The sequence below is a fragment of the Stegodyphus dumicola genome, chromosome 4, assembly GCF_044657685.1.
Source record: "Stegodyphus dumicola isolate Sdum_Otavi_A_Nest chromosome 4, ASM4465768v1".
NCBI lineage: Eukaryota > Metazoa > Arthropoda > Arachnida > Araneae > Eresidae > Stegodyphus > Stegodyphus dumicola.
Window position 1 is genome coordinate 119,884,904 of NC_140771.1, and position 27,552 is coordinate 119,912,455.

Consider the following 27,552-nt stretch of genomic DNA (forward strand, 5'->3'; position numbering starts at 1 on the left):
GCAATGGACGTCTTGTAGACAGACTACTCTGCTGTAAACGGCGTCGAATGGTATGCACAGACACTGGATGATGCGTTACAGACGGAATGTGCTATGCTATGGTTCGTGATGTGACTGAGCAATTTGTCACTGCCATGTGCGCACTGTTCCTGTCATCACGTGAAGTGGTGCACTGAGGTGGATACGATCGAACACGTCGGTCCGTCGTACCCTCCTACATCCAACGGTCACATATCCGCATTACAGTTGTTTGGTTTCGTCCAACACGGCTACCGATTTCCCTGAAAGATAATCCGCACTCTCGGTAAGCTACTGTCCTTTCTCTGTCGAACTCGGATACTTGATCAAACGATGATCGCTGTTTACTATGAGGCATAGTTGATTGTTTTTTTGAGAAAAAACACAATTGCTGAACTTGAAATCATCGAAAACTCCAAGCCTTAAATAGCACTTTGAAGTGGCGCCACAAGATGTGTGCGATGTGCGTCTGCGCTGAAATTCTATTCATTTGCATATCTCACCTCTGCTAACACATGTTGTAAATTTCATGTTATTTGCATGCTTCCTTCAGGGTGTTGCATTTATGGTGGCCAGTAGTGTAGTAAAGCATATGATGGCAATCAGCACAAGTGAAGAGATGGCTTTTTTGGAGGATATTTAAGGAAAGCTGGTTGGTTATACTTAACACCTGGGTTTTGAACATATCAGTAACCCACTGGACATGGGTGAGGCTGACTCATATTACTCCTACATATCAACAAAAAAGAAAGTCTCAGCCAATCCTTAACTATGCACATAAATGAAATTAAATCGAAACCCTATAATTAAGAAAAGCATTCAGAATTTTTTAATAATTTAGATGTTAAAAGAAAGCCGTAAATAAGAATATTGGTACAGTACAAGGTACGAAATCCGGACGTCCATCATCCGGAATGGTCTAAAATCTGGATCTCAAAACCACCAACAATGCTTCCTCGTAGGCTTTACGCATGCGCATTTGATTCCCGTCTCAGCGCAGAATAAAACATCTGGAGAGTCCCGATTCTTAATTTCACTCACACTAAATAAAATACCTTGTTATTGAAGAAACAATCATTTTAGCATAAATTTATACCATCAGTAATTTGGCTTCGTTGCTGCATCTCTGCTTGGCACACATCTCAAACCAAAACATTTCACATAGATACATTGTTGAACTGACGCCAACCTGGTGAATCATTATTTATTACACTTTCCTTTCATCACCGCATATTTATCGAAACATGATAACTTGAGTAATGACTCATGTATCGATGCCTAAACAGTTTTTTTTTTTTTTTTTTTTTTTTTTTATGTTAGTATCTGAATAATAAAGGAGTGTAGTTAACCTTTTATGTTGACAGTACGCTTAGCGATGATTACATATTTAAGTTAAATGCCCTAGACAATGTTGATGAGGAAAAATCTACCAAAAATTTCTTTCCATATGCTAAAAATAGATTTTGTTGATGATACTCACAGACTCAAAGATTACATTTTGGGCTATTTGAATTAAGAATAACTGATTTATTCCCATAAACCCAGAAGCAGCGCCAGGGCTCATGTGGCCGCACGGAGTCGCAGAACTTAGGACCAGAGACTGCATCAGGTGGTGAGATATTTAGCACCAGCCCTCAATAAGGCTTATGTATATGTGGAAATTTGTTTATTCAAAACTCTGATAAGCCTTAAGGATGTGCAAGAAATAGACATATTTATTATACTTATTAAATTTTTAACAGTATACTTAAACTAATACAATTCAGGCTTAATTGTCTCAGTGCGCGATAGAAGCGAGATAAAATTTAACGGAACAACTTGTCGTTAGTCACCAAGTTCATGATGCATAGCCAAATATGTATAGTGAAGGAGAGGTAAATTTGATGATGATAGGCGCTAACTTTAAATGTTTTCTGATATCGGAAAACTGTGAAATTTTCCAGTTAATGGATTTTATAAAGAAATGTGGGGCAGCGGTAATAAATGAAGATGTAAAAGAAGTTTTTCATTGTTATGACAATGCTTCTCAATCATCAATCAGTTAATGAATGGCGAAATCTGTATTATGGTTCTAGATCCTGAAAACAGATAAGTTACTGAAAACGAGAAAATTTCGATTGACAATTTAGTCGGAATTCTCAAAACAGCAGTTACAGGACTTCAACAATGTAACTCAACAAGAGATTATGTCTATCTACAGAATTAAAGAGAAAGTATTAGCACAAAAAACGAAGCAACTTAAACTTACATTAAAAGAAATGTTTAATAAGGTAAATAAATAAATATTAAGCTTTATTTTTGTAAATTTTGTTACCCTTTAGATCATAAATACTTCATTATTTCATAAATGACGATTTCATATTTTTTAATCTTATAATTTCTAAATGCCATCTTACTAGATTTAAACTGATGATCTAATATACTGGAAAATCCCAAATACGGACTCGCCTCGGACTTTCTACTGTACTACTCTTATATACGCCCTCAGGTTGCCAAAGGTGGCAATGTGTTCTGTGCTGGTTTTTGAGACGATTGCAATGGTTTTGGAGTGATGTTGCTTGTACAGCAACCCTTTTGATGTTGAAACTTACACTTTTACTGCAGTGGTTTTATTTGCTCGTTGGTTCATGTCGTGTGCATTTTGAAATGGAATGTTGCAATGAAAGATGTGGTGGGAAAATTTCAGTTGTGTATTTTAGATTGTGTGCAAAGTAAATTCAGTATCAAAAGGTATGATGTTGGAGTTCTTAATGAGTCTTTTGTTCACGGGTGTGTTTATGCGGATCGAGGTTTATTTTTTGATTTTCTGTGGGAGTCAGGAATTCTGAAGCAGGGTTTGGCATGTCCGAAATGCAGAGCTGATATGAGAAGTCGTACGAAGAATGGCGTTTCTGATAGATTTGTAAGGGTTTGTAGGCAAATGGTTACTGGTAGTGTATGTGGCTATCAGTGGAGTTTAAGATTTGGATCGTGGTTTTCGTGTAGTAAGTTAAGTTTGGAGGAAGTTTTTATCGTTACCATCGAAATTTTGAATTGCGGGAAGACGTGTGATATTGCAAAATTGTGACACTTTTGTTCACAGATGTGTGACTGGCAAAATTTTATTCACGAATGTATGCTGAATTTTGTATGCTCTTGATATTTCTGCTGTTCGAAGAAGCATTCATTATGGTAATGGCATTTTATTTTATTTTTTATATTTTGTAGAATGTTATGTTCATTGTTCTTTTAGTATGAATTTCTGTTGTTATTGTTGTTTTTTGAATTGTTTGTAATTTTAGTTATTTTATTTCATTTTGTTGATTAGTGCAATTTGTAGATTTTTTTTTTTTTTTTTTTTTTTTTTTTTTTTTTTTTTTAAAGTTTAAAGAGATCTATTCAGAAAAAAATACAGTATTTCCAAAAGATATTCATGCATTCACAGAAAAGTATCAATGCAGAGATGATATCAAAAACACAGTTAATTTATTCATTTAGACCCGACTTTAACTTCCTTAAACCGGTGGTACAACTGATAAACAAGTATCTTCCTTCCCCTTATTAGAGAAATCTCTAGTCTTTCACTGCTTTAGTTAACAAAGAGATCTGTGGGTGGTCAGCAGCATTAACATAGCCGCTGGCTACTAACTGTGCCCTATTCTAAACAATTTGACTGCATTTTGGTGAAGACCAACTATTTTATCTTGAACTAATACAGTAGGAAATCGAGTAACCAAGAATTATAACCCTGCACATTTTTTGAGTTACTATTTTTTTTTTAAACTTCTGCTGCTTGTATGTACACTGCACAAAAATAAATATATAAAAATGTGACTGTTCTATATCTCCCGCTCTACTGGGCCAACTGGATGAAATTTGCTTAGAGTAGACTCTAAAGTACCCCCTTGTATTATGGTGAAGTTGTTGTTTCATTTATTGCCAAGTTGTTGTTTCATTTATGGTAGCCTGAGTACCGTAATTTCTGGAAGAAACGCCGCGGCGCTTACGTGTTTAAAACTTAAATTTTCAGCGGGTGCGGTGTTTCTACCCATGCGGCGTTTAGGTGCACTAAAAATAAAATATTTCCTATGATGGTCATTGTACATAGTTTGGATGGCCTTGTCATTGTGCATAGACTGGTGCTGTCCCCACACAAAAGACCACTCAGTTGCTTTTTGCGAACGTTATTTTGTTTACATTCTTTCCCTTGAACGGACCTACATGCCTTATTCACCTTAAACGAAATCTCAGAACAATAACATTCTTCCCCCTTTCAAATCAACATTCTCATCAGTTTGAATAGTGTCTCTCCTCTGCCCTTCGATGAATCTTCCAGGGCCCATCCTCTCCCCACCCCTGCCTTTTCTGCAATTTTTTTCAAAGGCGGACACGACTCCACCTGCCTCGCAATAACGAACTCTGACGTATTTCCCCTCCAGCATGAATGGATTTTTTTTGGCATTCTGCCAGATACAGATCCCATCAGTTTGAGTACAAGTACTTGTTGGATAGTTTTTAAGTAAGAAGGGAGCGGAAGATTTTTGAAAATGTCCCTAAACAGCACAGAAGCTATACTGCTGGTTTTAAGCTTAGTGTAATTTCACGAGCTGAACAAATTGGAAATCGAGCAGCAGCTCGAGAGTTTGATGTGGACAACAGATGTATTCGACGTTGGAGAACTGAAAAAGAACTTCTTAAAAATATGCCACAACAGAAACGAGCCAAAAGAAGTGGTACTGTAAGGTGGCCAAATCGAGAGGACGACCTTGCAAACTGGATAAAGGAGCAACGAGGAAAGGGAATGGCAATTTCAACTGTAAAAATTCGCTTACAAGCAAAATTTATAGCAAAACGAATGAACATAAATGATTTCAAAGGAGGTGTAGCAGATTTATGAAAAGAAAAAATATTTCTGTGCATACTAGAACAACAGTCGGGCAACAATTACCAATGGACTGGCAGTATAAAAAGTCTTCTTTTCTAAAATATGTGACAGCTATTATTGACAAAAAAAATTTCTTCGGTCGCAGATAATAAATATGGATGAAACGCCGTTAGCTTTCGACTCTCCTGCAAACAGAACTGTTGATGAAACTGGTGCAAAAACTGTATCTATGTTTATTACAGGGCATGAAAGAATGTCATTTACATGTGTGTTAGCTTGTGCCACAAACGGTGACAAGCTAAAGCCGATGATAATTTTTAAACGAAAAACTATTCCGAAGGGAGATGGTATGACATATATCAGGACTTAGGATGAGTTTTTGCATCTATATGGCCCACGACGATGTCATGCGCAATTTAATCTATTGCGGCATTTACGCTGATGCGGCGTTTCTGTGTAATTTTAATTTTTTTCCCACCATTTTTCTCAAGTGCGGCGTTTATGCTGATGCGGCCTTTCTTCCGGAAATTACGGTAGTTGAATGTTGTGGAAACCCTATTGTGACATAATCGGATGCATGATTCTTTGAAATTTTGAATCATGGAATGTTTTGTAAGCACTTGTGGTGTTGGTTTTATTGTTTAGACAGCTGAATGTAGTAAAATTAATTTGAAGTTTCAGTACGATCTGGAATGAAAGAGGAAAACAGCGTTAATTGACTGGTGTGTAAATGAAGGTTTACTTAGTAGGCATTATAAGTGTTTTATATGTAGGAAGAATATGCATCTAGTCGAACGTAAAAACCGTTTAGATGGATTTGAATGGGTTTGCAGGAAGAACGGTTCAGATGTGAAGCGTTCAATCAGAAAGAGTACCTGGTTTGAAAGTCATTTGAGTATGATTGATATTTTGATTTTTATGTGGCTCTGGGTGTACGAAGCAAACTCGAAAATCATGGTAAGTGAATATTTGCTTTATTTAGTGCTTAAATGTATAACATGTTGTTCCTTTTTTATGTTATTTTATTGTTTGGTTTAAAATGTAGTTTAGTTAGTTATAATGTAGTTTATGTATTTTTTTGTTTCCCTGTTTGTAGAATTGGGTGCTCCTTTAACGTTTTAAGTGAAAATATATCGATGTGCACATGGACAAAGTGACTGGAGTGCACAATGCAAGTTTGTGCAATTCTTGGATTTTTTTTAAAGTGAAAATAGGTGGACGTGTACATGGATAAAGTCAAGAGAGTGCGCAATGCCATTTTTGTGAAATTCGGGGATATTTTTTTTAGTGAAAATAGGTCGATGTGTACATGGATACAGAGTTTGTGCAATTCTTTGACTTGTTATTTTGGCTTTATGTAGCAGCAATTTTTGTCGCACAGATCGCCATTATGCAAGCCAAAATAATAAGGATTGCACAAACTTGGTATCCATGCACTGCCAAAAATTGCCATGGGCTACCCTAAAATATACTTTTACCTGAAATTGAAATTTCATTTTTCATGTCTCTAAAGTGCGACTTTATATATATTACATTTATATATATTGTTCTAATACAGGTATTTCAACACAAAATCAGAATTTTTCTGAAATGACATGCCAATTTTTTCCATATTTCGATTCTATGATTCAAATTATGCCTAAATATTAAATTTTGTAAAATTAGGTGCAAAATTTATGACAGAAATTTAAAAACTTATCTTAGTGCATTTTTTTTTCAGTTTGCACCAAGAATAAATCAAATGGCGAACATCTTAACTTATAGCAACCTATTTTCCTTTCCCTTTTTATATCCTTCCTACTTTCAAATAATTTTAACAAAGTGTGTGTAATTAATAATATATATATAATAGCATATACATTTAAAAGCATAAGAAATGCAAGAATGATAAGCTATAGTAGAAATCAGAAAAATTCAACACATTACTTATAGTTGCACAGAAGATCCACACTAATAAAATGTTTTTCAGTAACTCACATTTGTTTTTTAACACTTGTACGTTTGAAGTTTATTTACATAAATAATCTTGTACTAAATATTAGAAGACAGAATAAAAATTATTTTCTCTCTATTTCAAGCCTCGTTTATTATGAAATAGATATGATAAAAATATTCCTTGGGTACTTTTCCGTTTTGCCGGCGCAAGCGATAAAGTCGCCAATAATGGTACAACCGATGCCAAACGGAATATTCTCGCTGGTAACCTTTTACGCCTCATTCAGATAGTTCAGTTTTATGTCTAAGGCCATTTTTGGCAATTAAATCAATTAGGATGCAATCACAGCGCTTACCCGAAGCCGAAAATATAGAAAAGGTAAAGTCAAGGGTTAAATTCATCAATTCTAATGAGAATGCATTAGCGAAGTAAAGCACTGCAGTTTTACATAATTTCTGAGTAAGTTATTCGTACGAATTGAAGTATTTCTTGCATTTAAACTTGTATTCCAAATTAAGATTTAACTTGAAATTAATGTAGATAATTACTGAGAGCATTATATTTTTGTAGAGTAGTATACGTGAGATGAGATCGCTTGGGGTCACGTGATATGAACCGGCGAAACAGGATGTTGAACCATGAAAGCATAGTAAATTCTTAAATTAATGTCTTTTTATAAATTTATTGGCTTTTTATAAAATTTTAAGCGATATTACAATGTTTATGCCTTCAAAAAAAGAATTCTTAGGACTAACATTTTTTTAATATTTTTTGTGTGTATAATGTATGTTGTCGCCAATAAAGTCTGCTTGGCGAGATTTGCGCCGGCGAAACGGAAAAGTACCATTCCTTGTAATAAAATAAGTTACTCAAAAAGTATTAGTCAGCAACTTGCATAATAATTCAGACACTCAAAAGTTTTGTTGATATGCTTTGGCAGGGGATCTTGTCATAATTTTTTGTTTTAATAACACTACATCACAAATTTATCACTGGCATTTGGAAATTATTATTTGTTCAGTAAAATATGTTAAGTTTCATATATGAAGTGAATATGGTCTGACCCTACAAATTAATTACAATTTATGTTAAAAGTTAAACTTTTCACCATTTCAGACGTGGCTAAAGGCATTCAAAATATCCAAAAATTCCTTGATGTAAAAACAATCAACTTTCTTTCGTGTATTAAAATTATGAAAATAGTTTGAAACTGTTTAAATGCACTCACTACCTTCTAAGGTACACTAAGTCTGGATTACCTTCTAAGCTACAATGAAGGAATTGGAGAATTCTATGAAAAATCAAACAATTCCAAACACTGGTACTGTAAAACTTGTGATGAATTAGGACAACGGTTTGCAATAACACTAATAAAAGTTAAATCATTATAGCACATGGCTATAATGGGCAAACAGAGAGAAAGAAAATGCTTTGTCAACAAGAAAATGATGAAAATATGCCTGGCATTTATAAAAATCTATAGTAAGCAAGGATATTTTAGAGAAGTCAAACAGCAAGAATCAGCATAATATTTGTAAATTTTGCAGGACTAGTTTCGATGGTTTAACTACAGAACCATTCTCCTCAGCTGCCTAAGTACAAATGAACGAGATAAAATATGGTGATAAGAATAGCTTGATAGAAATTAAACTACTGGCTTTTTAATTTAGTTCAAATATCATGTTGAATAACAATCAAAAACAAAGTCCAACATTACTTCTTTCCAATTTTTAAAGTTTGATTTGTGGTTTATATTCTTTTAAATTTTCTCATTTGATTTTTTTGCTTTGCTTATCTGAGGTTTCGATTAATGTTTTCCAATTTTTTAAATTTGATTTATAGTTTACAAGTTCTAATTTTTCTTATTTGATTTTGTGCTTTTGCTTATCTGATTTGCTGCCTCTAGTTGCAAATATTTCATTTCATATACATTTTGCAGGGTGAAAACTGTTTCAAAATTGTGTGCTTTACTTGTGCTTAGTTAACCCTTTGCGGCTCAGTGTTCCACTACATGGAACACCCAAACTGAATCGCTTCTGAAACCTTTAAATCCAACCGTAAATAGATAAAAATGCCTTTATAATATACTTTGAACTTTTCTTTTTAAATAGTAGATAGCAGCATATCACAAGGAGACACAGAATTTTCATTTATTATGTGTTATTAAAATGCACTTTTTTCAAGTAATTTTCTCTATTTTTTTAAACCTTTCATACAAAAACCATACGCAGAATCATTGAATGAAACTGGGTGTTCCATTAGCGGGAACACTGCGTCTTTAGTGATCTCATGCTGTTACGAATCAGAACATCTGTGCTTAGGAGAGAACATCCGTTGTTTACGTTTTCTGTTTCCGTTGTTTTGGAGGGAAGAATGAATTCAAACAAAGCAGTATTGAGGGGTGAGGTGTGTTTTGTGTTATGAAAGCCAATATTGGCATCTCGAATTTTTTGGGAGTAGTTTCTTAGGCAGGAATTTTATTAGTAGCTTGACTCATCTTTACTTAGACCTGTGCGAATTTTTTGCTGTCGCATTTTAGTCTCATTCCCATTTATCTTCAATAATTGTGTAGATATTTTTCATGTATGTATGTATTATAGGCTTATTTGTATGTATTATAGGCTTATTTTCTTTATTGCTAATATTAATCGTAGTTAATTTTTTTAATTATTAATTTTCTATAAATGGCATTGAGAGGCCTAACTCTTTCCAAAAATTTGTAAATACTTTTGTATATAGGACTTTTGTATATAGATATTTATCTTATTTATCCGTATATATTCAAGAATATTGTGTATATCCAGGAAACCATGTATACAGCCATAATACAGTTTTTTCATTCTTATACAAACGCTTCTACTCATTTTCGTGCTTCACTGCAATGCTCGCTTAGTCACACTTTTAAAAGCTTTGGCGGCGCAGTGTTCCACTTCATGGAACACCCACAGAATTAAAACGGTAAGTGCAATTTTTACAAAATTTTACCTGTATACTCCTTTAGGACTAAATAGATTGCATACAACTTTTTTTGTTGAAATTCGGATGTTAACGTATAGTGTGCCGCAAAGGGTTAAGTTAGTTTAACTTTTTTTTTCCTTCATTATTTATCATGTCTTCTTCCATTAATCGGTTCACAAAATTACACCTGAAATGACTGAATCACCTTGATTTTTTCCTAAAGTGTAAATGTAAAAAAACTGATCCCCAATTTCATTCAGATTAAATGTAATCTAAAATCTTCCAATCGTGTTTCAAAAATTCTCTTAAACTGCAAACTTGCCTTGCTTCAGTCCGTCATAAGAATTACACGTCAACAGTTATCCAAAATTGAGCTATATAAGATTCATTTGGAACTTGCTAATTCATATCCAAAATTAACTGCTATTGAATATAAGTCCTGGTTTAGAATTGAGAATGTAGATAACAATCATAAGAACACACTTGCTTTCAAATTCCCAAATCTTCTTTCCAGTCTTTCAATTTAAGTAGTTAAAAAAATTTTCCCATTGTAAACATTAAACCAATAGTTACTATTTTTAGTGTTAGTTTAACAGAAGAACAAGAGCAAATTCTGAAATATAATTTTAACTTCTCACAACCTTCAAAACCTTCGATTCCAAAGATTGTGGCTCCTAACGAAAAAGCTTTCAAATTCAGTTAAGTTTCAGATAAATGATTGGCCATCTTATCGCCCATAATGTGAAAATACACAATAAATCTTTGAAGCCAAACCTAAATGAAAGAACTACATTGCATGAAATTTATTCTAACCCAGATATTATCATTTCAAAGGCTGACAAAGGTGGCCAGATAATCATCACGGACAAGAACACTTACAGTGATGGTGTCACTAAACTCTTAAACGAAGGAGACCACATATAATGACCCCGAAAGACCCTTCACCTTTGGACATCTCAAAAATTAAAACTGCAATCAAATCTTTACAAATCCTTCCGAGCCACTTATAATGACTGCTTATCCCATCTGTTGCGAATTGTGCCAGATTATATGCTCTTCCCAACATTCATAAAAGCGATATTCCTTTCCACCCTATTGTATCAAATTTAGGCACTGCTTCGTATCTGTTAGCTAAATATTTAGTTTCTAAATTTTCAACTTTTACATCATAAACAATTTCAACATTTACACCATAAAAAATTCAATAGAGTCTGTAGAAAAAGTTAAAAGTATTTCTCCCCAAAATGTCCTCATGGTTTCTTTTGATGTTAAATCATTATTTACCAGTGTTCCAGTTGAAGGTGCAAAAAGATGTCTAAAAACTAGACTTTGTGAATTTCATTTCTCCTGCATGAAATTTATTTCACTTACTCAACTCTGTTTGAAACAAACGCATTTTTTCAAAATAAGTATTATAAGCAAACTGAAGGTTTAGCCATGGGAAGTTCTCTTAGTCCAATCGTTGCCGATACATGCTTTATTTTGAATCAACATTATTTGAAACTTTAAACTTCCCAGTTTGGTTCCGTTATGTTGACAATAAATTTACCCTGTTTGACAGTAGTGAAAATTATTTAAATAATGTTCTTTCAATAACGAATTCCATTGATCCTGCTGTTCAGTTTACTTCTGAACTTGAGACATCCAATTCTCTTCCGTTCCTCGACATCCTGGTCACACGTAACATATCCGAGTTCACTACAGTTTACGGAAAACCTTCATCGGTTTGCCTTCCACCACACTTCAAATAATGCCATCCGATGAAACAGAAGTTAGCTTCATTTTATTTCTTTATTTTCTGTGCACTTCAAGTTTGCTCCTCCAAATTAGCTTTTGATCAAGAATTAAATTATTTAAAAGCAGTTGCTATTGACATGACAGGGGCTTTCACCCAACATTTTATTGACCGTGCAGTTTAAAAATTCTCATCAGAACACATCAAAAGATACAAATCCTATTTTAGGTGATTATAAGAATTCTGTTGTCATTCTTTCTGTCAATTAGCTATAAAATTGCACGTATTTTGCAGAAATTTAACTTTTGGGTTGTTTTCTCTCCTATCACTAAAATTCCTAGTTCCATGCCTAAGGACTCCATTCTGGATATGAATTCCTGGGGTATTTACAGGATTCCTTGCCAATGTAGTTTAATTTACACTGGTCAAACAAAAAGAGGCTTAAAATTTTGTGTTAAAGAACATGAGGCATATGATAGGAGAAAGCAAACAGAAAACCGCTGTTGCTTAGCATTGTTGAAATGAAAATCATACTTTCCATTTTTCTGCTGCCAAAATTATTCAAAAAACATCCTCCATTGGTGAATTAGATTTTTTAGAAGCATTTCACATCCAGAAAAACATTTCTGTTGTAGTTAATGATGCCAATTACAATACATCTTTACCTTCAGCCTTTAAAGATATATATATTTTTTAGTCGTTCTTGTTTCATGATGGCGACAGTAGCTTAACTTCTGTCCAGTTTTTCTTATCTTATCTCTATCCTTATCTTTCTTCACTTCATTTGCACTTAAGCAGATGAAAAAGTTAGCTAAAAAAACTATCAAAATTAGAACTGCAAAAAAATGTTTTTTTTTAATTTACGCCGATTCTTAATGTTGGACTTCGTTTTTGATTATTGGCTTCTTGTTTGACTCCTCCAAAAATCATTATTCAATGTGTTATTTTAACTTAATCAAACATTTATCATATTTGCAGACAAGAAAAATATTAATATATTTGGGTATATGTACATATTGCCGTATGGCAAAAGTTGAATGAAGAACTGAATCTGAAAAACCTGCTAAGCATGAGGGTGGAGGCATAATGATTTGGGGATTGTCCCTTCTAGATAGGAAATTTATTTTTTTATCAAAAATAATGTGAAACAGTATAATTACATAAATTTTTGGTACTTTCTTATTATAGTAACCCCCAAAATTTAATCATTAATCAACCGAGATGCAACATGCAGTGAGGTATAAGAACACATGGTCAGATGTGTCAGTTGATTAGCAATTGAATCTCGTGGCATCTATAACATGGAGTACCAAATACTCTTAATGAAAATTTGGAATATAAAATTCAAATTCTATTATGAAAATGTTTCTAACATACAGCCCTAAATATTTCCTAGTGGTTATAACAGAAATGTCCTGAAGTCATCCAAATCCTTTCATATTCTTAGGACTTATATCCTAACAAAAACACAAGCAGTGAGTTAGAGCAAAGAGTAAGAAAGCAGGAGAGTTCATCAAAAATGAGAGTACAGTTTCAGAACTTTTTGAATAAACTTTTTTTTTTTTTTTTTTAAACCAAAAACATTTTGAGTAACTTTTTTCAAAACCAGCAGTTTTTAGGGGTTTTCCTTATTGTAGCAGCCCCAACCTTAGGATTACACCAAAATCACAGCTATGATTTCGAGAAGCTCATTAAGCAGGGATGTAAAAATAAATTACACAATTTATAATAACAATAATATTCATGTTTTCTCCTAAGGATACTTTTAATAATCATTATAACAAGGCCATATTTTAGAAACTGCTTTCAACTATTAATCAAAAACCTAATTTTTTCCCTTGTGTATTTTCTACATATAAATTCTGAAAGATATAATTCGAGATGATGCTGAGCTATGCATCATTGCTTTTCTTTACTCTACTTGGCTAAACCCTGCATTCCTTCCATGTTTCAGGCCTAAACACCAGTTGTTGGATCTACAAAATCATACTTACGGTTCACAGTGAAAAGACTGTAAAAAGCTTCTTCAAGTTGCTCTTCTTTATATCTCTTCCACCAATCTGAATAGATTGTTGATGCATCTTGATTATTTGAATAATTTTCTCCATAAGTGTACCAGCATCTCTATTCGAGATCTGAACCACAAAGTACTTACTATCTTTCTGGTTATTGCTTCAAAAATCCACTGTTGTAGGAGTACTGTACTGCTGTTACTCTTATGCCAGATGAACAATTTTTCATCGATTTCAAATGTTTTATTGAGACCTCCCATTCGTCAACTGAATTGTTTACATCTGTCGGGAATACACTTCCTGCGTGCAACTGTTCCAATCAATTGCAGCATATTCACACATATTAAGTTGTCACATATTTGGTGATTGTTAACGCCTCAGCCCAAGAATTCATAAATCTAATAACAGTGATGAACGATATTCTGAAATCATGAAACAGTTTCTAAAGTGCAGGCCTTTCTTTATTTTACTGTTTTTAACACTGCACCTCTAAATATTTTCATCGTTAACTCAGTTTCAAGTTGTTGCCATTTTTTGCATACCGTTTGTCAGCTAAAACATATCTTTCTTTAAACAATTATATGGCATCCACCTCTTTATTTGGTAAATTAAAGATTGTCAATCGCAAATTCACAAAAAAGCAAGGAGTAGTCTTTAAAAAAACAATGCAAATTCAAAAACATTACGAAAAATGAAACATGATGCGAACATAAGAACATGGGTGAGATTTTGGTGAGACACCTCTATTAATTAGCACTTCAATTTTGGTGGTCGCTTTAATATAGAAGTACAGGTTTTAAAAAAGGATGAACAACAGGAAAAGGATGAACATGTGAAATAAAAATCCACTTATGGAAGCACTTCCGCAGAGGTTCCGTTAAATGTAAACATCGCCAAAATTGGCGATAACAGTTCAAAGTTGGTAACCCGGCGAATTCGGTGGTCGTAGGTAGCAACCTGATTCTTCAAACGCTTAGACAACGAATCTGTTCTCATATGTTTTGTTCGTGCTCCGTTTTGCCGCTGGCTGGTGGTGCATCACTACCGGATGAGCAGGTGAAATTGCGGCGGAGGGGGGGGGCCTTATTGATAATTGGTAACACGCCTGTTTAGAGTAGTATGACTGTGTTCTTAATAATTAAAAGACTAAACACTCAGAACCATAGGGTACCCGAGTCCTAAAACATGATTAACGTGGGCTGCAATAATATAAGGTTTTAAATAATTAACTAAAGTTTTTATTTTTATTACTCTTATTTTTATCTAAAATAATAGGAATTACATCACTTTTCATGCTTAAAAATTTGACATATTTTTAATGTATCTTAGCAATTACCTTTCAGAAGATGCTAGGTGTTTATATATGATAGATGATTAGAAAGAAATAAAGAAGTAATAATGAATAAAAAAAAGTATTATTGGTTCTCTGAGATGAGATTTTAAAAAAAAAATTTTTTTTTTAAGATTTTTTATTGGTCATCAAAGTTAGTAAACCACTGCTTTGAGTAATTAATCAAAGTTTGACTTTTGAAAGATAACAAAATGTATAATGTTCTTATAGTTTTATTTACAATGCTACTCTAAAGGATTTGAATATTATTGAAGATTCTTGGCAATGTCCAGTTTATTGTGAAAAAGGCAGTTGTTTCAAAATAAAATATTTTAAGCTATCAGCAAGTAAATTCAAAAAATAACTTTGAAAATTGCTTGCATAAAATGGATATTTGAAATGTATTATTCTGTAATGAATCCATTAATCTATTATATGTACAGTAGCACTTAACATATGAAACACAATTTTGGGAATATTGACAAGCAAAGCACTTAATGAAAAAGACACTTTTAAATGTACTAAAATATTAGTATCTGTATGAACAACAGAGAATATATGTAATGAATAATACCATGACCAAATACCTATATAAACAAAACAAAATTAAGTATTCTCATCCTCGACACTTGAAAAAGTAATCCTGCTGTGCAACATTTAGTGAATTTCTGATTGCATGATATTGCAAGCATTTTGTTAGATTTTTCCTACTAGTGCTTAAGACCATTGAATACTGGTAGTTTGATCTGTGTTCATATCATGGTTAAAGGGCTGGCTGCATGGTTGATTTTTCTAGTTTTCCTCATATGTAATGCAAATACAAGCCAGTTTCCCTTAGAATGTTCATAAAGGCATCCTTCTTCAGGTCAACAGCTGGTATGCTTTGCCATATTCGAATAACCTAAACTTTCCTTCAGATTATACATTGAAAGGTTATATCTGTAGTAAGCAGGACAATGATCATTCAGCTTCTATCCGTGTGGAAGGAGTATATTTAAAACATGTCAGAACCATGGGATTCATAACAAAATCGACCATTAATCTTGAACATTTTATCAAGTGTGCTGTTTTTCTTACGTTATGGGTTTCACTAACAAGATATTCATACTTTTGTTCAAGTTCACAAGCAGTTCAGCAATACACTTGCTGGATACTGGTAGTTTGACCCTAGTTTGAATCTTCAGTACTCAGTATCTTGGGCCATCACACTGTCATGGCCCCTAAAGCTATTACTGCTTGGCATAATATAAGCAAAGCATTTACGACTCATGATACAACATTCTGAGAAGTGTTTCATCTGCCTTTCTCATACACCTGAATGCATCATTCAAAAGAAAATGATATTGCTGCGTTTAATTTCATCAGACCTGATGAAAGGTCTAGAATGCTGCAAGTGCTGGTTTTTTCTCACATCTGTTTTAAGGAGAAATAATTTCAGCGATATCCTGGAACTAGAATTATCCTAGTTTACATATGAATTTGTCAACAGCATATGCTATTTCCTAAAAATCAATGAAAATATTGCTTTTTTCATTCTCATTTTGGATATTCTAAAATGCAGTAATGTATACAGCATTGATTTACGTCCATTTTAAGGTAAATTTGCTGATCATTTCTTATAAGTTTCCAAACATCTTTTTAGAGATGGACTTTCTTCTTTCCAAAGTGAAATGTGTGTCAATACAATTTATTTCAAATGACTATGGCATGACATCTAGTCTTCACTTTGGCATTCATGTTTGTTTCATTATTTTACGGAGACATTGCTATTTATTTTTAAGTGTTTTTAATGTGTTATTGAAAATATTTTTAATATACGCATTTACAAAACTTTGCACTGACCAGAGATATAAAGTTAGTCTTCAATTAAAAGACTTGTTTAGGATTGTGTAAAGTTGAACAATTACTTTGTTTATATAAGTTGAATAGGAGACTGTTGTTTTATGATTTTTTTTGTAATGTTGGATAGTTTCCACAGGCTTTGGGAATTTTCTTCATTTGATTATCTCTATGTAGTTGAATAGAAAAATATTTTGAAATTATCAAAATAAATAAGTTATCTATTTTGGAGATTAATTTTGATAACCAGCATTTTGTAACAGCATCATGTTCTTAGCATATGCTAAGAATATCGTCAAAAGAAAAGAGTCAACCAACGTGTGCAGATCTGTGATAAATTTTACTACTTTTTGTTATTCCCATGTATATGTAGTTATATAATGATTTGAACAACTGTAATTTTGGAACACTGAGAAACAACTGCTTCAAGTGATTGTTAGACTGTAACTAAATTACTTCAAGTTGCAAATGTGGTCTCACGGCTTCATAGTTTATATTGCAAGGCATGCTGAAAATTTCTAGTTACATTTGAATTGCATTGAAATCTGTGTTTAAACTCAAAATCAGACTCAAAATGCAGGTTTCTTTTTCAGGCTATCTTCATAACTATTGCATTTTGACATTTAAATTGTTCATATGACAAAGAAATGTGAAAAATGCTAAGTTGAAAACCATGCTGTATCAATATAAATTAAATCCTGTGACTAATCACTTACTAGTCCTGTGAAAATTTGAAAATATGACTCTGATTTTTTGTGATTGCTTTCTAAATTAATTGATACTATATATTTTAAAACTTCACACTTTACAGAACAATGTTTCTCATTGAAGAATGGCACAATTTCGTTAATCAGTTGCCAAACTTTGTCGAAAACACATCTTGCACTAAGCCATCTTACTTTTGTTTTGTGTAATACAGCACATGCAAGTATTCAGATTTTAAGGGCTTAAGTAAATCTCGTAATTCCATGTGGGTACATCAACAAGATTGAATGCTATTCCCAAGCCTCATGGTTACATCAAGCACAGGTTTAATGTTCAATGGAAATTTAAACAGACCACTTGAAAATAGTTAAAATTTCCACATTCAAAAAAAAAAAAAAAGATTACCTTTCTTCATTTCGATACATTATCAGTAATTCTCGCTTTCTGGGGAATTTTCAGTGGGAGATCTAAATCTTGTTATACTTATCTGTGTTCATGATGTAACAAAGTCGATGAGCACAGTATACATGTCGATGAAGTGAGATAACAGATATCTATGTGAACTCATGTTATGCGCAAATCACGTGATATTCCTTTACGTTTTATTTATACAAATACAGTATACATTGTATAGCCAAAACAAAAATGAATATATATTTACAATATATATTATGTATTGCATAGTAAAATCCTAAATATATTTTGATAATTTGCTGAATAGAATATCTATATAGATCTTAAACAGGTAGTTGTTCACTGGCCATAGTTTGTCCATCCTTGAACTCAAATTTCGGATTTGATAGAGTGAGATTGTGACTACATTTTCAGTAACTTATTTGATAAAATTATGATTTGAAAATTCAAAATAGATTTAAAATCAGAAGATGAATTTAAAAGAAATACTGTGCCTAAATATATTATTAATAATAATTAATAAGCCCACCAGCGGCCGAGCAGTAAAAGCTGCTGAACACTGGTAGTTCGATCCTGGGTTCAAGTCCCGGCGAACGGGCTGGCTGCATGCGCGTTTCCGTGATTTCCCCATGTGTAACATGGAAACGAGCCAGTTTCCCTTAAAAAGACCTCTACAGGGCATCCCTCCCTTTCTGTGGAGTGCCTAAGGGCGGAGCACGTAATAAGAAAAAATAAAAATAATTAATAACAAAAAAAATAAGTAATCATATAATAAATATATGCAATATCACACTTACATGATAATTTATACAAAACTATTCCTACATGATTTTTCAATGAAATTTTTTTCTTATTCACTGATCACTCAGCATAGCTCTCCAATAACAATAACCGAAATCAGGTTAGGGTTTGAGGGTTAGTTAAGGAATATTTTGAGTTTAAAATTGCTGGTGGCATGTATCCGTTTGGTTTGGTGTGTTTTAATTATGTCAAAGCATGCAAAAAATATCTGCGTAAGAGAAGGTGTGCCTTTGAGGAGAACTTTATAAGGGATTTTTGGCTTTGCATTCCTGTAACATATTGAAGCACCGTGAAAACACCCATGCAATTAGCTGTCTTTTTTTCGATTAGGACCTAAATCAAACTACCAGAATTCAGTCACAGAACATCAGTTGGAAAGTAATGAATCATAGTATGCTTGTTAGAGTTACATGCAAAAAAGTTAAATTCTGCCCTTACTGTTTCTGAGGTTAGCATGATTGTTAATAAAAATAGTGGATATGTTAGTTTTTATTTTATGACACATGCACACATAAGCACACACTTATTTATGCATGCATAAGTCAGAGCAGAATATAATTTATTCCTATACAAACTTTATTTTTTACCTAGTCAAACAGTTGCAATAGTTTATATTTCAATGAAAACATTGTTTATTTCATTTATGTGATGAGAATTTATTTTCACTCATACTTTGGAAAGCATTTTGAAATTATGTAATGAAGGTACAAGTAGTAAAAGTGCCTTTTTGTTTCTCTTGTGTTTTGACAATTTCCCAAGAAACTGCACTGTTAAAAACAGGAATATTTTCTAATTTTATATTCTTAAAGCATATTTAAAGAAAGATATGAATTTCACTGTTATTTTTCAACAAATTGATAACTTTGCCATGAAAGACTCATTATTTGCTGTGATCTGCAAATATGATCTGGTTCTGTTTTAAATGGAGAAGACATGTATGTATCACCAAAATAGCTAATGAACAGTCAATTACGATCAACACATTTTGCGGAAATTCGTTAACAGGCTGTTTTTCATTACAAACAGGAAATGGCATACTGCAAGCCAGAGGGAATATGGAGTTAGGGGATCTATGGGAACATAATATCCAGTCCTTTCATTGCTATTAAAGATTTTCAGTTTACGGTTTGTATTACGGTTAACCTTTTTAAATATCTTGTAACGTAACTGTACACCGCTAAACTCATGGCCGATTAGCCGTTGACGAGCTTGGCGAGTAAATACGCTTCGCCGCCAACGGATCCTCTCCGGAAGAATATGTTTCATATGTGAATATCACTAATGTTTAATAACTGTCATTTACAAATAAGGCTGAAATGCACAAGTGCTCAAAAACAAATAAGGGTTAGTCTATATTTTAGGATATCCTTTGGATTATCGCCAAGTTGTTGTTTCATTAATGGTAACCTGAGTAGCTGAATGTTATGGAAACCCTGTTATGACACTGGTTGTAATGCATGATTCTGACTAATGGGAGAGTATTAAGGGCTTACTTAGGTATGGATGTTGGTTAGGAAGTATGTTGCTTATTTTGCGCTTTACACTGTAAAATGCCTGCTGGTGGTACAATTAACCTGAAGTTTCTGTACACTTTGGAACAATTGGGAAAGAACACATTGATTGACTGGTGTATAAATGAAGATTTAAATGGCTTTGTCCACCTTTTGGTAAATTATGCAGCGAGATTTAAGGATTTTGAAATCGGAGCTCATATCAACACTATGGAAGTTAAGTGGGGTGTAATAAAAAGGGATTTTTGAAAGAAATGCTACAGACAATATGGATGATATTTTTCATTTTTACTTTCATGAATTAGTAGGGCAATTGTAGTATACAGATTATAGTTTAGATAATTTTAAATAGCTTTTGGATGCTGTTAAGAAATTCTGTGTGTCACACAATATCGAAGAACCAGAAATTTTTAAATAAGGTGAGTCGATTATTTCCTTTTTTACTGCATAGAATAGTTAATGCATATTTCCATTCTTATGTTATATCCTTGTTTGATTTAAAACGCAGTTTATTGAGATCATATATTTTTTGCTTTAATTATGTTCTGGATGCCTTTTTACTGGGAAGGGTAGGGCGTTGGATGTAAACAGGAATGGCACCAAAAAATCGCCAAGGGATACCCTGAAATATATTTTCACCTAAATGTAAGTCATTGTATACAGATTTCTAATCGTGAAAATGAAATATAACAAATTTAATATCCACTTTAATGAACTCCCCCTCCCCAACATATGCGTAACCTACTTTTGGAAACATGATTAAAATTATCAACAATTTGTCAAATTCTTATAGAAAATCACAAAGTTTCAAATAATCAGAGAAAGAAACTTCATCAGCTGAAATGAAATTAAATATCATAACCACATAACAGTTCATGTCAACTGAATATAACAAGTAATCGCGTCAACATATTTAAATATAATTCCTTAAACTAAATTCTTGTTATATTTTTTAAATAACAAGAGTTATGCAATAGACATTCGCGCTAACAAAAAATTTCGTTCACGCCATTAAACAGGAAAATTTAAAAACAGCCTCAAGACTCCTATATAACAATAAACATTAGTTTCAAGAGAACAGAAAGTGTAAAAAACTATGTTGCGCTTATATTTCCCACCTGGATAAAAATTACCTCTTCTTAAGCTGGGAGCTTTCTTACTGATATTTGTATGTCTTCTTCATCAAACCATCAGAATACAGATATTTGTATCTCTTCTTCAGGTGAAAAAACGCGATAAACCTTGAACTGTGACACACAGCTTTCTTCAACGGTGTTTCTGACGGAAGCTACTCGCGATTGTAGCGAAATGCTCGCCCTCTGGTAGCGAATCGCTGACACAAAAATAGAGCTGAGATGAACAGCAGCGCTATTGCAGAAAACGGTTGGTGTTGCAACTCTCAGGGCTACAACGTGCAAGTTACAAATTAAATAATCACAGCAGGGATTATTAATATAAAGATTTAATATGGATATCTCACACAAGCTGAAAACGTTACATTACTCTATTAAGTGCATACATATAACTGAGTGAAAAGGGAATTTCCTCGTTTAGTTCGTAATTAAAGAAAAAATAAGAATAATAAAAAATAGTCCAATCAGATGCGGCGCTCCTTCTGTTGACCTTCGCCGAGCCTTTATGTAATCGTCTGTCTGCAGCCGCCGTCTCAAACATTCTCCCCCTCTTTGAGTCGACTTCAGGTTGGCTCAAAGACATACAGTACCTGGTCGAAGAGATCCAATTTCTGAGGCACCTTGATCGCACGTCCAAATCTTTACACTTTAGCCCCTTGCAGGATGTTACTAGAGTCATTAGAATCTGAATGCTCATCACTAGAAATAGAAGAAATAGGATCAGTAAAAGAGTTATCGTTTATGGGATCAGTGGGTGTGTCCGTTAACTGCACTTCCAATGGAAAGACTCGCTGAATGGGACGAAGCAGCGTACCAGCTTGAGTCTTTAGTTCTACAGTTCTCATCTTGCCATCTTTCCCAGGAATTAGTCGAATGACCTTAGCTAAAGGCCAATGCATCCGTTTTTTCATGTCATCTCCTATTAGGACAATTTCACCCAACCGTAGCTCTGACGATGGATCCTTCTTATTTTGGACCAGAAGGCCTAAATATTCTTTTCTAAATCTATGCCTTAAATCATTAAGTAGTTTTTGGCGATGTCTAGCCCTTTTTCGAAGACCTTTTCGAATCGCAGAAATCAACATCAGGAACACCTAGGCTACGATTCTCGATGAGAAACATCGCTGGGGAAAGTGGGATTAAATCATCCGAATTTTCCGACACATAGGTAAGAGGTCTAGAGTTAATTATTGACTCGCAGTCGCATAATACTGTGTCAACTCCTCGGTTGTAAGAACCGCGTTACCGAGTGTCCTTCTCAACAGTTCCTTTACTACAAGAACTAACCTCTCCCACCAGCCTCCCCACCAAGCGGCTGTGGGAGGATTAAACTTCCATATTATACGTTGTATAGCCGTTTGCCTCAAAATTTGTTCCCAATCAATGTTATCCCAATCAATCAATGTTCTCTTTGCGCTCCTCTGAAATTAGTTCCGTTGTCGGAATAAATTATTCTTGGCCTCCCCCTTCTGGCTACGAATCGTCTCAATGACAACAAGAATGCGTCGGTAGACAATGAGGAAGTCAATTCCAAATGAACGGCCCTATATATTGCACATGTGAACAAAACAATGCAAACTTTTTCACCTCCCTTCACATACAAGGGTCCTGCCAAATCAACTCCTACCACCTCGAACACCGCTAAGTCATTGACACGGCTCGCAACTAGGAGACTTGGCCTTGTATCGATTGCATCTTACACAACCGTTTACGACTTTCCTGACCGCTCTTCTGCCCCTCACTACCCAAATCGCTCCCTTAATATTCCAAGTAATATTTGGGTTCCAGCGTGACAATTTTGTAAATGATAATATTCTATCAGACGCTGGGTGAATATACACCGGTCTGGTAAAATAATTGGACAAATAAATTCAGGTTCGTCTGATCGCTCTGTAATGCACGTTTTCACCCTTTTTATACCCTCTTTGTCTGAGATGACACTCATATTGGGAATAGAGTCGGCAGAAGGAAAATACTTATTTTGTACAATTTTTATAAGAGTTTTTTCTGCATATTCCATCTCATGAACGGTTAAATCTCCAGTCTCTGGAAATGCACGTTTACTTTTTGCGTTTTTCACAAACCGCAATATCCATGCGACTAATCGAATGATGGATTGAAAATTCGAAAACCTAATTGTATTTCCTCTTGAACTGAATTAATATTACACAATCTAACCTTCCTTTTTTCTCGTTCTACCTCAGAGATCTCGTAAGCCAAACGGTCTGGTGGCCAGTTGTTATTAGGTTCCAGAAGCCAGGATGGACCCTCCAACCAAAGAGAAGCTGAAAATGAACGAGGGGAACTGCCTCTTGAAAGAATATCTGCCGGGTTTAAATCACCTGGAACATGGCGCCAACACTGAGAAGGAATCAGACTGTTTATTTCTTTTACCCTATTTCCAACGAAAACTGACCAATCCCCACGGTTCTTAATCCACCAGAGTGCTACCATAGAATCACTCCATGCAATAATTTTCAAATCAGGCAGTTTTAAGGCGGCGTATACTGAGTGAACCAGTCTCGCGCCAATGCAACAGGCCATCAATTCTAACCAGGGTTTGTCAGAGATTTTAACGGCGCTACCCTGGATTTGGCTCTGATCAATCGAATTTTGACTCCCACTGGCGTTACAGTTCTTATGTAAACACATGCACCATAGGAGCTCTTACATGCATCAACGAATAGATGCAGCTCTGAATTCTCATTTATCTCTACATATCGTGGAATACTAATTTTCTCAAGATATTTAATTTCATCCTGCCACTTCTGAAACGTTTTCTGAATGTTATCTGGCAAGGGATCATCCCATTTTAATTTCATAGTCCAAGCTTCCTGTAATAGTAACTTAGGTAACAAGGTAGTTGGACTCAAAAAAACTCTGCGGATCAAAACTTTTACGTATCATAGCCAAAATATTACGTTTACTTATCTCATTATCCATTGAATAATTAAGATTACATTTCAATGTATCGTTATCCAAATCCCATAAGATTCCAAGAAGAGAAGTTATACCTAAATTACGGGAAATACAATGACCTGGAACATTACTTTCCCAACCCCATAGGTTAAAACATCCCCAAGCCATTACTTCTGTAGCCTTAACTATAAAATTTTCTTCTTGTTTGAAGTCGTGAACCCCAGTGACACAATTGTCAACATAAAACGAATGCTTTAATTTTTGGGTCACATCGTCAAACTCGGCAGGGAAATTATCCAAGAGATGCTCTGTCGATGCAAAGAGTTGGAATGGAAACGAACAAATGTCGAACACCACTCTGCAGTGTCTGTAAATCATAGGTTCTTCAAGAGTTGGAAGAAAAAACCTCAAATAATCTCTGTGTTCTGGGATAATACTCAGCTGAAGAAATGCTTTTTCTATGTCCGATAATAAACCAACAGAATACAATCTAAACCTGTCAATTATATCAGGTATGAGTTCAATTAAGTTCGACCTTCTATTTAAACAATCATTAAGGGACGGCTGATTTCTCTCTCGGGCTGAAGCGTCGAACACCGGCCTTACCTTCATTGTCTGGCTAGTATGCTTTATAACAGGTCTATGGGGCAAATAATAACTCAAATTATCAATTTCAGTTTCAGGAACCTTTTCTATTACTTTAAGGTCTTCCCATTTCTTAAAAACTACCTTATAGTCATCTAACTGATTTTCCTCATTAATTCGTTGACACATTCTTTGATGCCTTAAAAGTCATAGACTTATTGTTCGGTAACAGAATTTCAGATTTAAAGGGTAGTGGCAATTCATATCGGCCATCAGGAAGAACATTTAATTTCTCTTTAAATTGCTTAACGGTGTCAGAGTTAGCAAGTTTACGTTTAATATCTTCAGTTGGATCTGTTATGCCAATGGCATCTAAATTCCAGAGTTCGGTTACGCTAAGATTAGCACAATGCAACGAAACTACATTATTGCACAAATTATTTTGATGTAATGCTGGAATAGCAGCTGAAGTAGGTTCTTTAGATAAGCTATTTACTTTACGAATCACAGTGTATCCGAATTTAGTCCCAACTACAGTTACACCAGAGTTCAGTTTCAGAGAAATGCCAGTAATAATGTCCCCAATGGCATCTGCTCCTAAAAGCAATTCAATGTCATATTCCTTAGCTTGCAAATCAGACAAGGTAATATTTCTTTCTTTTAATTCTTTTAGGGTATTGGGATCAACTACTTTTGGAACACATCCACATATTTTGTTTTGAGAAAGTACTTCAAAGTTATGGTCATAAGTGCCCTCAAAATTTCTTAAATTAACATCAAACACTAAATGGGAATGAGGACTTGTCTCTCTCCCCCCAAACAAACCGTGGATAATGGTTTGTTTCGATTTAAGACGCAGTTGCAAAAACGCGATAACCCTTTCTGAAAGATAAGATTTCTGAGAACCACTGTCCAAAATCGTACGAACTGTAAGTTGTCTACCCTCAAAAACTATTTTTAAAACAAGTGTTTGCAAATACACATTTTCATTAACAGTTGACTGATTAGACAACACATTACTGGAAATAACAGTACTTTCAGTTTCATTTGGCTTTACAGGTTCGCCATTTGAGCACATAATGGTATAGTGAAATCTATCACATGTTAAACATTTTACTTTAGTTTTGCATGCCCGTGAACTATGTCCAACTCGTAAGCAGCGAAAATAGGCGCGCTTTTGCACCAAAAGTTTTCGTTTGTCTTCTAAAGACATTTTGCGAGCAGAAAAACATTCTGCAGAATTGTGGGATTTCTCACAAAAAATACAACGTAAATTTCGCCTACCTGTATTGTCTTGAACATATGCCAAGGCAGCAGCTGTAGAGCAACCCGGATCATCACAATGGGGACGCGAATGTGCAGAACGTTAAGCTCCCAACCCGGTACGAGCGAGCTTAATCATTTCCTCACTTTGCACTTCATTTCGAAGAAAGCACAAAAGTTTATCCAACGAATGCGCACTATCTTGCTGTGACGCAGTATCTTCCATCGAGCGGCTTCTTTCCCACGCATGAAGAACAGTTTCTGGTAAACAGGACTCAACAAGTGGCTCTAAAAATTCTGCAAATTTTTCCTTAGTTCTACCGAGACTTTCCAGCGCCATAAGCTTGCTCTCAAGTAAATCATAAAGTTCAGCTAAATCTACTTTAATCCTACCAGCAGCATTTTTCATTACTATGGAAAGTAGATCCCGTACATAAATCTGAACCAAAAGTTCATCTCTCCCGAAGCGTTCTTTAAGTTGTGCGATCACCTTTGAATAGTTTTCTTTAGTTGGCGGAAAACTTGTTACGAGTCTTGACGCCTTAGAATCTGCTACTACACATTGTAAAAGATATTGAAATTTATCTTCATCGACAATGGAGAGGTAGTTGTGAATTTTTTCAAACTGGGACCAAAAAGCAAGAAAGTCTTTCGGTTCTCCACTAAATTTCCTCATTTCAAGTTTCGGAAGCTTGAATTTCCTTTTTTGCTCGGTTGTTGTTCCTTCCGTAACCGAATTTGCCTTCTTTGCATTTTCTAACAGCGAACAGATCAAGCAGAACTTGTCACGGTATTCTTCTGCTTTCAAAAAATCTTCAGAATATTCATCTTGAAGCGCATCATCACTCAGGAACAAATTCGAAACTTCTTCTTGAGTTGCTTCCAAACGTGTGAATTTGTCTTGAATCTGCCGAAACAACGTACAGACTTCGTCACTTCCTAAACTTTTGTTTTCGATCTTCTGAGCTATATCGTTGCAGCATACCGTAAACGCTGTTCTCAGCGACTTTCGTTTTGCTTTCAAAACTTTTATATCCATATTTCATCAAAAATATAAAGTCGCGGAAGCCAAATTTACTATGTTGCAACTCTCAGGGCTACAACATGCAGGTTAAAAATTAAATAATCACAGCAGGGATTATTAATATAAAGATTTAATATGGATATCTCACACAAGCTGAAAACGTTACATTACTCTATTAAGTGCATACATATAACTGAGTGAAAAGGGAATTTCCTCGTTTAGTTCGTAATTAAAGAAAAAATAAGAATAATAAAAAATAGTCCAATCAGATGCCGCGCTCCTTCTGTTGACCTTCGCCGAGCCGTTATGTAATCTAAAACCGCCGTCTCCAACAGTTGGTTTGTTGTAGTAAGTGTTATCGTGCACTGTGAAAGTGGAATTTATGAAAATGGCGAGTGCAAACAAGAAAGACAATACAAACTGTTGTGTGGCTCAGTGTGCTTCAAAAGGTTCTAAAAACCCGGAATTACGTTTCCATAAATTTCCGAATGGGATGAGCAGATTA

General features: G+C 34.4%; 1 protein-coding gene across 2 annotated transcripts in view; it reads right to left on the minus strand.

Moving 5' to 3' along the window:
- Nucleotides 1-21,413, minus strand: part of LOC118179297 (uncharacterized) — a 29,789-nt gene extending 8,376 nt beyond the window's left edge. The window contains exon 1 of one of the 2 annotated variants that reach the window (XM_035348478.2): nucleotides 21,257-21,413. The gene's annotated coding sequence lies outside the window, so the exon portion shown is untranslated. Of the gene's footprint in view, nucleotides 1-21,241 lie in introns of both variants that reach the window. The other variant, XM_035348476.2, reaches the window with a different exon arrangement.
- Between the last annotated feature and the right edge of the window lie 6,139 nt (nucleotides 21,414-27,552).